Source organism: Corvus brachyrhynchos, unplaced genomic scaffold, assembly GCF_000691975.1.
Source record: "Corvus brachyrhynchos isolate BGI_N302 unplaced genomic scaffold, ASM69197v1 scaffold52, whole genome shotgun sequence".
In the NCBI taxonomy this organism is placed as follows: domain Eukaryota; kingdom Metazoa; phylum Chordata; class Aves; order Passeriformes; family Corvidae; genus Corvus; species Corvus brachyrhynchos.
The window spans coordinates 1,539,350-1,550,901 of NW_008237221.1; positions in this window are offsets into that span (position 1 = coordinate 1,539,350).

An 11,552-nucleotide genomic window follows, 5' to 3' on the forward strand; every position below is an offset into this window, starting at 1 on the left:
ACTCCCTTTCCAAAAGGTCTTTCTTTACTCCACCATATTTTAAGATCACTGCTTGTGTCAGGTTTCCTGTTTATCACTTATTTTAAGAATTAGCTGGTACATGACCTTTGGATCAACAGGTAAGATCTCATACATTTTGTTAGCCACTATAGATTCATCCAAATATCACAAGGTTGTGTTACTTTAGTACAAGATTGCGCATTATGTTACACCATGCTGAGAGCTAAAACTTCATCTGTACTCTAACTTGATTTTTTCCTCTGCTTCTGTGGACTTCCAGAACTGCACTCGTGCTTTTCTTCCAGCATCTGCATGTCCACCCTCCCACCATTTTCTGTTGATTGCTTGGTACTGTTCATACTCTTCTATCATCTTGAAAATGAGACTTATTTTTTCCACTAGAGTTTCACTCTTCCAAGAGAGGTCCTAAAACCAAATATATAGTCAAGTCGTCATTTCCTTCATGCCAGTCCTTCAACAGGTGAGCCAGAAAAGTTGAGAATGCCCCATCCCTGGAAGTCCTCAAGGCCAGGCTGGGTGGGGTCCTGAGCAATCTGGTCTAGGGGGTGGCATCCCTGTCCATGGCAGAGGGATTGGAAACAGGTGATCTTTAACATCCCTTCCAACCCAAACCATTCCATGATTCTATGATTCAAGCTTATATAAAATTACATAGTTCTGTAGACCTCGGTGGAGCTACTCTGAGAGATATGTGCTAGAGATTGGTTCTAATATTCTTATATGGAATGTTGATATTTCTGCCAAAAAAATCCAGGTCATTTTTACTGCTTGTGTCTTTCATGGGATGATCTGCATTAAAAAGTAATGTGCATTTCCTATTTTTCAAAAAGTGTAATGATACTAATTTTAAATTTTTAAATATTGAGTTCCCAACAACTGCATTTTACATGCTTTACCCTCAACACATATGAACACTTTTTGAAAGCTGTAGATGAGTGGATATCTCTTCTAAGTAAAAATCTATTAAGCATGAGTAAAAGTCCAGTTACAACTTATCATTAAGGTCTACTGTGTCGTCAGATCCATTACACTTTAATGATCCCTCCAAACATAACTGAAGAAGGATGAATTTACACGTACATTGTATATCAATAACACTCATAGTGAATACTAAAATAATTGCATGTCCTTCACAGTATCCTGTTGAATATTATAGCTTCTATGGGAATATAAAACAGATAATTTGTGTTCCCCAAGCAATTCAAACAATATGATTTTTTTATGTCCCTGCTACTTTAAATGGAATTAGTGAAGGCAGTATGTTATCTTCAGTCACTATCCATCAGAAGTTACGTTAAAATTGATTAAAGTATTACTTATCCTAAGTACTGTTGACCTATTTTCTTTCAAACCTATCACATATACATGTAAGATTAAATATATAGTTGGAACCATGCAAGGATATAGGATGAAAAGCTTGGAATTCAGAACAAAACATAGCAGCTGGTTGTTTCCAGAAGAGTAACTTCCTGAATGTTCAGGAGATATTAATAGGATGCAATTTTAACATGAGCCTGGACAGTGAAGGTTTTTTTAGGGATTCATATCTCTAATTCCATCTTCCATATTTTTTTCCTCATTCTTCTGTTTTCTATGCTTTTCTGTTTCCTATCATCTTTCTTTGTAATTACAAGCCATAACTCTCCCTTCACTTTTTCCGTGGATGCATGAAGAAACTCTGCTTCTCCCACCCCTTTCACAAAGAACCATGCTCTGGAGCAGGGTTCACAACCCCAGTGGGCTGCCAAACCAAAGGAACAACACAGCCAGACCTGACTGTAAATATTTTTTCATTTGTCAATTGAAAATGAGCATCCATTGCCAATTCACAGCCACTCTCAGACACCAGGTAATTCCTGAATGGGGAGACAGCATAAGCTGCTATTCTCTTATTTGAGAACAGGGTCCTGAAAATTATCCAGAAGCACATTTATTAAAATCTTGGTGTGGGCAACTGGCAGTTTGGAAGGGGACACTCACAAAATCTAATAAGAGTGAAAATGTGGGTTTTTTTAATAAAAAGAAAACACCATCAAAAGTCAGCAGGCTGACTATTCTTACACATTTTGGGTGAAACACTTCAAAAAGATATATTGATCTGTGTCTTGGAAGTTTATGTTTATGTAATAGATACTTTGGTGACACATGGTGCGCTGTTCTCTTGATATCTCAATGTCGTAGTTTACGATGCAAAATGTAACCAAAAGTATGTATTCCATCACCATCTGTTGAAACCAGGTGGGGCAGTGTTCTTTGTCTCTTCCATGACACATCCCTGATAACTCCCTCCGGGGGATATCTTCTGTTAATGGGCCATCCAGCCTCACTGCATGACTTACAGAATTACATCATCCCACTGTGAGATGCCCCGCCCAGGGGGAGGAGCCGAGTATTCCTACCTGGCTATAATCTGAGGTTTGGAACACCACAGGTAGCCCTTACCTACTGGATTCCCAGAGGACAAGAACTACATAACCACCGCTGGACCTTCAGAGGAAGACCAGACCCTTCTACAGGATCCCTGCTTCAACAGAACCACATCTGTCACCCCAAGAGGCGTGCAGCCACCCCTTGATGGGACTGGTGCCACCACCCTGCCCGACAGGGTGTCAGGTTGTATCCTGACTCTGGCAGGTTAAGGCAGTGTTTCTGTATTAGTGCCTTGTTATATATACTAGTAAAGAACTGTTATTCCTATTTCTCATATAATTGCCTGAAAGCCCCTTAATTTCAAAATTATAATAATTCAGAGGGAAGGGGGTTACATTTTCCATTCCATGGGAGGCTCCTGCTTTCCTTAGCAGACACCTGTCTTTCAAACCAAGGCACGCAATTGCAGTAAGACAGTCCTAAAAATGTGAAGGTAGATATCGGCAGTGTCTTCTAAATTGGGCTAAAAATTTTTACTATTTGCCTACAAAATTCTTCCATATACATGTACTTTGATGTCTGTATTTTCTTGCCACAGCCCAGTTTAGATGTCCTGCAGATCCCACAATGTATGTTTTACCTAAACAGCCTATTAGAAAGAATCCACATTGCTAGAATTAAATATTTGCCAGTGACACAGTAATATAAAATCAAATACAAATTCTCTTGTAAAGACATATATATATCTCTAATATTTATATATATTTATATAAATTTCTTTTTATCTTTTACTGTCTTCAACTGTCAATTCAATGAGACTTTGTTGATTTGACAGGCAACCCAAGCACTGCCAAACATGCAAGAAAGTCTGCCTGGGTACCTGGCAGACATGACCAAGTGCAGGTTTTTTAGAGTAGGTTGGACAAACATCTGTCAGGAATGACGCAGGTAGACGTGATCCTGCCTTAGGGCAGGGAGCTGGACTAAATTACCTCTTGTGGTCCTCAGCCTTTTATTTAATGATTTTACTGCCTTGGGCCAAGGTGACACATTGGGTCTGATCTCGAGCCTGGAATGTCCAAAAATTTTACATCAGTTACATGTGGGTACACAACATCATGCCTTTCTGTCCACCACTGCTTTATTCTTCTGTCTTTCTTTTATCTAAGCGCTATGCACAAGCTCACAAACTTCCTCAGACTTCTTATTAAACTCTTTTTAAGCCGTTCAAACAGAAAACATAATGAAAACATATGAATATTAGGGGTTGAATATGACCTTTGTCACTCTACATATTTTGCAGTCTGAAATTTCCCTACTGGGGTTTGCTGTCAGGGAGAGAGGACTTAGGATTTTGGTATGTTCTAAAATCTGCAGTGCTTTGTAGGTGTTGCATGTTTGTGGGGATTCCTGGCTGGTTCTTACTGTTTGTTTTGCAGAGCCAGAGGTTTGTATTCTGAGACACTGGGAGACAGAAGACTGCAGTTGGGTGAAAGGAACAGATTTGTCAAGGAGACTCTGTAAATGCTGCTTCTGCCCTCTTTTGGAAGAATTAATGCATCTCTAATACCTGAGCTCTTTAGGTGCTCAGGGCTGGGAGTAGAACCCTAGGTTTGATGCTGTGGGAACACCACTCTCATCTTCTTATGTTCCCCAGAGCTGTTATCACTGATTTCAGGGACTACACCAGACTTCACTTACAGTGGTTTCTTAGGTACTTCAGGTACTGCTAACACAGAGTTGCCATGAAATGTCACAGCTTCACACAGGGCCGCACTGCAAGCAGACAGAAAAAAAATGTTAAAATAAAATAAAATAAAATATAAACATCTTTTACAAAAGCCAAAATATGTTCTATCAGTTTGTGAATTACCTGTTCATGAGCCTATCATCAAGAAGGAAGCTGTATCATGAATGTTTCTGCTCAGTGTTTTCTCTAACTGGTCTGTAGTCTGTTAGCTTTCAAGTACGTGGTTATGAATATTCAGGTCTCAAATATATGGGGTCTCATTCTGGGACGGGATTATTCTGTTATCTCCCTTTTCTTTAACATTACTGTTAAAGGAGAAAGCAGAGATTTACCAGTCAAACTCAAAGACACTGCACTACAATCAACTGCTTCAGATTAAAGTCATAAAAAGCCACCTTTACATCTTGTCCTGAAAGGAAATAAAGATTTCTTTTTTGAGGAACAAATAAATGTAGAACATTTGCACAAGAAAATGTTCCTTAAGTTTTGACCCGAAAGTATATAATTGTCATAAAGTCCAGCTATCCTTTACCTCAGTATAGACATTTTTTAATGTGTGTACCTATTTCTGTTCTTGAGTCTTTAAATATGCCCAGTTCATGTCTGGTAAGTGTTGAAACAGGAATATGGCAGGACAAGAGGTCTCTAAATGTAACATAGCTCCGAATCGCAATAGTTTGATTCCTGTCTGTGTGGAAAAATTACTGTATGTTATCCCTCTCCATTTTCTCTTTAGTTTGTTTTCTGATCACTGGAAAACTCATTTCTATTTTCTGGTATGATACTTTTAAGTGTTTGCAAAGTACTTTTTAAGAATAAATTAAAGCCTACAAGTTATCCCTTACTTTCTCCCTGTAAGTACTCACTAGACATTCTCCAGGCTGAAATGGATAGGTAATCTAAGACATGTGGAATTATTTCTGCTCCCCAGAAAGACAATTTCCATTCTTTAAAAAGAGGCAGTAAAAAATTATTATCAAGTGACACTCTTTGCCACCACCTGTAAATATTCACTTCTGGCTCATATCCATGAATTCTACAGAATACACAGTGATTTCATGACCATGTGAGCAACCATCTGAAGATTCTCTACAACCCTGGATCACAAGGAGCAGAGGAGTGATTATATTTATGTGCTTCCCCCCCACCCCCATTCGTCAAAAAGCTCTGCTTTTTAAAGTGTGATAAAAAGATACACAGATGCTTATTTTTTGTATTCCTTCACATTCTAAAGAGCACACTGGAAAGGCACCTGCATAAAACAATATCACAAAGAATGGTCAATAATGACTGAATATAGTGTTAGTACAGGTGTTGTATTAACATCTTTGATCTTGAAAGCTCTGCTTCTTTTAAAAGCTTTAGGAAGAATGAATGTGTTTAAGTCAAAGAAAAAGTATTGTTTTCTAAAGTAGACAGGAAGAAAAATCACTGACTTTACTCAAATACCTGCTACACTACAGCAAGAATAAAGGCTGAAAAGAAGCTAAGGCTTTTTATGTATATATAGAAATATGAGTAGATTAATTCAGCTATCACTGGCTCTCCAACAGTAAAAAGTGTCATACATTATTCATAACCCTCTGATGAGCTACTTCTAGGCAGTCTCAGATATGTAATTTCTAATATAAACCTGATCTAGATACCCTTCTCTAAGTTCATATCTGTTAATTTTCTACTAGTTTGAATAGTAGGATAGCAAATATGATTGAAATTCTGACTGTGTTCCTGAGGTTGTAGTGAGATTTTCAGAGGATCTGTACATTTGCAAAGATATTTGGGTTCACTTGGAATGTTCTTGGAGGCTGTGCCATAGCCACGAACTACATGTGTTCATTTCCTGGAAGCAGCAAGACAATACAGGCATGAAAATACCTGCCTGGGTTGTACCAAAAGTCATATGATGATTTAAGGGCACAAAGCCTCAAAGGTTACACGGCTACTGGATGATCCAAGCTGTGGGAGTGCATCCAGGAGGAGCCCTATTTTCTATAAGCTGAGCCCTTGGTAAGCGCCTAAGTCAGGCAGCCAAACACTCAGCTGCCTATTTCCCCATTTTGAGGTAATCACTTGACGTTTAGTGCATTATTTTTGCTGGTAACTCACCCATAAGACCACTCAGGGCACACATAGATCACAGCACAGTACAGTGGGTTTATCCACTTGTTCCCATTCCTCTCCAAACCCATACTATTGCCTTGCTTCAGACAGCTCACCCTCATGAGCAGAATAAAATATCAGGAGTTAAAAGAGAGAAACAGTGCAGCCAGTTCAGGGTTAGACCCTAGGGGCTCAACAATAACCTGTAGCTCATAGTATCTGAAGGTTCATTTGCAGACGGAAGTTTCTGTCTCCCTTGAAGAAAGAACTTGGTTTAATTCTTACATCTCTTGACAGCAGCCTTGGCCAGAGAATAAAGGCAGAGGCCTTCTCCTGAGCTATTTGATCCTTGGTTTCCGTAGCTGAGATCAGGACCAAACCCAAACCTCAGACCAGTGAGCTGAGAAAGTTTATTATTCTCTTCAGTCAGACAAGACCACGATCTAACTCCCAAAATGCAGAGGAGTTGAAAGTGAACAACAGATATAATGGCCAGCTTTCCTGAGACTTTCCATTGTCAAACACTAGATAAGGACCTCATACATTAAGTTGCTGCTAAAAATGTGGATATTTGTTCTTTCTTCAGAAAGCAAAAAACAAACAAGTAAATGACAATAGTTAAAGTCTAGCCCAAGTCAAGAGTGATGGCCAGAGTTTCAGAAGAGAGGTGACATTATAACCAGGAGTAAAGTTTATTAGAAAAAAAATAAACAAATTTGTTTGATTCACTGCTGCAGTGGAGCAGGGGAGTGTGCAGCATGCTCTGTGTTAAGATCTGCCGCAAAATACTGAGTGATGTTAATGGAAAATGCAACCAACTTGGTAACCAGCTTTTCAGCTGAATTCAGCCACTACTGAAAAAATTTGGGTCCAAAGAGTGAGGGAGGAGGTAGGTGTTGAGATGGCTACTGAAGATCCCCTTTTAAGAAGCCAGCTGTACATTGACAGTTGCATTTAAATGAATGTATTGCTAGTGATTTTGTCAGTATTTCTTCTAGGGGGTGATGTTACATTTTCAGTAAAGCTTAGAACAAAGTTCTATATTTCTAACAGAAACATTAACCCAATAGAAGAGAAGGAAGGACTCTGTATCTCTGGCATTTGTTTCAGAAAGAAAGGCAGGTTGGAAAACAAGAAATCAATTAGTTAAGATTTAACATTAGCTAGAATTTTCATCTAATTGTTTTTCTTGCCTTCAGAGCCAACATTTCAAACCTGCATTCCTCTCTGTAGTTCAAGGGACTCTGCTGTGAATTTCCCTTAGAAGAGATACTGCTTTTTAGGATCCCAAGAATAACCCTGCTCCATTGTCACACTAATTCCCAACAATGAGTTCCTCAGCCTCAATAGCAGGAGAAGGGTTTTACAATACCAAATTTTCACAAAATGAAGTGGCTAAAAGCTACTGTAACTCCACATTCCCTGAGGTGCCTTGTGAAAACATTCAGAAGCTTAGCACCGTGCTTAGCTGGGGGTTTTTTAAGTTTTGTCTACTCAGCCCATGTCTGCATTAAAAAAAACATTCAGCATCTTGGGATTACAAGAGCAACAATTAAAGTAAAGCCTAAAAGCTGACCTCTCTTCAAAACCTTGAGCTATTGCTGTGCACAAAACTATTTTATACTTAGGTGCCAATCTTTGCATAAGCCTTAAGCTTCCCATAAGCAAACAAAGACTAAAGAAACATTCGTCTCCACCAAACAGCAGTGGCAAACATAAACATAGGGGGGTTTTGTGTATCTGGTGAAAAGACGGTTTGGGAACGGAACCATAATTCACTCTAATTGCCAGATCTGACTTCTGCTCTTTCAGAACAAAAAGATAAATTTGAAGCCTCACAATCTCTTTGGTCAACTCATCTACAACAGACATCAGACGCTCTCATTTTCACATAGTCTCGTGATGAGTTTAACTTGAAAGTGCCCTTTAATGTCCTGGAAGAGAAAAGCAAAGTGAAGAAATACCTCTGACACCTCAATGCTAGGCCTCTTAAAGCAGATGGTATAAAAACTAATGTTGAAAATAAAACCTGGCATCAGCATTTCAAATCACATATTCATTCATAAGAGATGGACCAATTCTTATTTGAAAGTTCACTATAAAGCAATTGCCAAGAGCTTTACTGAACTTGCCTTCTACTAACAAGATGGAAAGCTCACAGAAAAATATTTTCACTGAAATATAATGATTAGGGATAATGTCTGCTGAGTTGCATATGTCAGAGTGGACAGCTACAAACTGGTCTGGTGACTAGGGTACCTCTGCTCCTCACTGGGGGAGGATATTGGGAAGGGAGGGGTAAACTGGAATGTGGTCTTAAGGTTAGTACAACTGTGGTCATCCACACAATTTAGAGAGGTCTACAACCAGTGGTAAAGTTGGGTTGAATTTTACAAGAATGTAAAACCAGAGTGTTTCAACATCTTTAAATAAGCCATTTTGCTTATTCATTTTGGAACATGTTCTGGTTTTGATAACTGAAGAGTTAAACATTCTCTGAGATTGAATTTGGCAGTGTTACATCAGAGAAGGAAGACCTTTTCATGGGACACATTCTCTTTGGGAGGTGGATCCACAGCCATTCTCATGCCCATGGAAAAGCCCTACAGATCCAACTGCCTGAAACCACCGATTGCTGCATGCTGGGAGATTGTATAATGCCATACACTGACATGCACTGCAAAACAAAGGAATTATGGAAGCCACAGGATAAAACATCAAAGTAAAATTCACTGCATGCCAGTATAGTTCTAACTTTACCTGACTAGAGAAGGAAGATGCATAGATCAGATAAGACAGGTGGCCCAGCTATGATATTTATCCTTCAGCTACTTCACAGAAGAAAAAAAAACAAATTGAGAAGAATGAATTGGACTTAGACCTGATTTCATTTTTCTGCTGTGAGTGGTCCAGGATCATAAGGCACATCCAGAGAAAACAAACCCTCCCTGATGGACTGTTTGAGGAAGGTCTGCTTTCCAAAGTCAGGGAACAATAGTTAGCATTTAGATAGCACTTTCAATTAGCAAAGCATTTTGTAGGAGCAGTATTAAGTATATTAAGTGAAAGAGGTAAAATGTTTTGAAGGATCACTTAAAAAGTATAGTGGTATCATACGATATTCCCATTCTTGTGACCCAGGCCCTGATCTGGTGGGAGTTGTTCCTGCCATGGACAGAAGGGTTGAAACTAGATGATCTTTAAGGTCCTTTCCATCCCAAGCCATTCTATGATTCTGTGGTCACTTCATTCTGGGTAGCACTATTCAAAAAGACTGTCAAAAGGACTTTTCTACAGCGGAGCTGTCATGTAGGATATCTGGCAAAATGTCCCATTTTTTTCAGTTTTCTGACACTTGCCCCCTGAATTTTTGTTGCCGATGGTTTCCAGTCACATCAATAAAACTGTGAGCAAAGGAAGGAAAGATATTTTAAGTAACCACTTTCAGGTATGAAGCCACAGGGAAGCAAGACAGCCCTCTAACATGCAGTTTATGTCATATGTACTTAGTACATTTAGTAGTCTGGACACATGGTAGGGATTCTTCTGTGTATCACTTGTGTCAAATACCTGAGCTCGGAGACAAAGTGGACAAAGGCCACCCACAGAAATTTCTCTCAAGGCTGCAAGTTATTGTATAAAACAATTCTTTAGCCATCTTTTATAGCCAAGGAAAGGAAACATCCCCAAAGCTCAATTAATCTCTTACTTGAAGCAGCCAAGGATCCTGAAAGTGAATGTCACCTGTCCCTCCCTTTTAGCTAATGAGAGAGCCAAATAATCCAGCTCAGATACCTAATTTGTGGACAGATAAAGTAACACTACTGAAATCTAGAGATTTTTTCTGAGCAATGCTTTCATGCTGTCTTTAGACTGCAAAGAGGTGCTAAAAAAAGTATCATAAAAATACTTTTTTTCTTCTTTGTTTCTTCTTTATTCCCAATTAAGGAAAATAGATTTTTTTAATGATGACAGGCTCTCACAGTTCTCATGAAAAAAATATTAAAATTGAGGCTCTGTCTTGCTTTCCATAATCTGTTCTCTCCATCTCATTCATGATAAATACTTGTCTTTATCTGACCACCTTTGACACCAAGTAAACTAATTCATAGCTTTCCTGATACTTCTAGTTTAAACCACCTCATACTGCTGTTCCATCATGGCTTGATGTGACCATCTGCTGTGTTCAAATTGATGGAGGACAAAGGAAGGGGCAAGGATGTTCCAAGTGCCTGTGCTCACTCCAGAAAAATCATCAATAAGAGATTTCCTTCCCAAGGATTTTTCCCTGCTCCCTCTGTTCTTCTTCTATAAATAAATGAAGATAGAGCAGAAAGTAAAGCAGAAATGTTCATCAGCTTCCTGGAGTTTAGCAGCAAAGGTAACATTTGCTATTTATGAATTGAATTACTTACAGTATTTCTGCTGTAAAAGCTTCAGTATGAAAAACATAATGCAAATACTTTTTTAAAAAATAAAAAAAAAGCTGTCTTTCCCAATCATGCTAAAGCATATTGAAGTAGTCTGGCAAATCAAGCAAAAAGATAGCTAATGGGCCAACAGGATATCAACATCTTTCTCTGACAAGTGAACAAGTGTAAAGGTAGGCAGTAAATGTGAGAAAAGCAAGAGGAAGGAGGAGAAAACACTCAAATGAAAGAAACAACAAAGGATGCAAATAAGGACATTTCCTCCTACTCTCCCTTTCAGCAAAGCAGCCTCTCATTTTCAGTAGGAAATTACAAGAACTAGAAGCAATCCTTTGAAAACAAAACAGGATGTTCTTCTGCTAGTCTACTGCCCTCCAAAACTGACGAAGATTGTAGCACCAAAAAAAAGTGAATATTGACATTTTATAGACAGTTGGCTGCAGCATTCTAATGAACACACATGTAAGTAGACTGCAATTCCAGACACATTAAATTTAATCCTGGGGGCAGCGTCCCCAGACAAATTTGAAGTCCATGTAAAATTGGCTAATGGCAAACAATGCATTCAGTACTTTCACAGAATCTGCAAACTAAAATGAAATCTCCAGACAGGGTGGGATCCACTCACACATTAACTCTGTGAGTTACCATCTGAGCCCATTCCCATGCTGGTCATAGTGATGGAGTCTCCGAAGGTGGCACTGCCAAAGTGGTTGCTTTCAGGTTGCACAACACCCCGACTCTGAAGCTCTGCACTGAGTCGTGGTTTGTGAGCCTGAGCAGGAGATGGAGCTCAAACAACTTTTCTACACCTGGATACCACTCCTCAGCTACCTACCATGACCCAATGTGCTTGTCACACCTACTCATGTATAGAACCA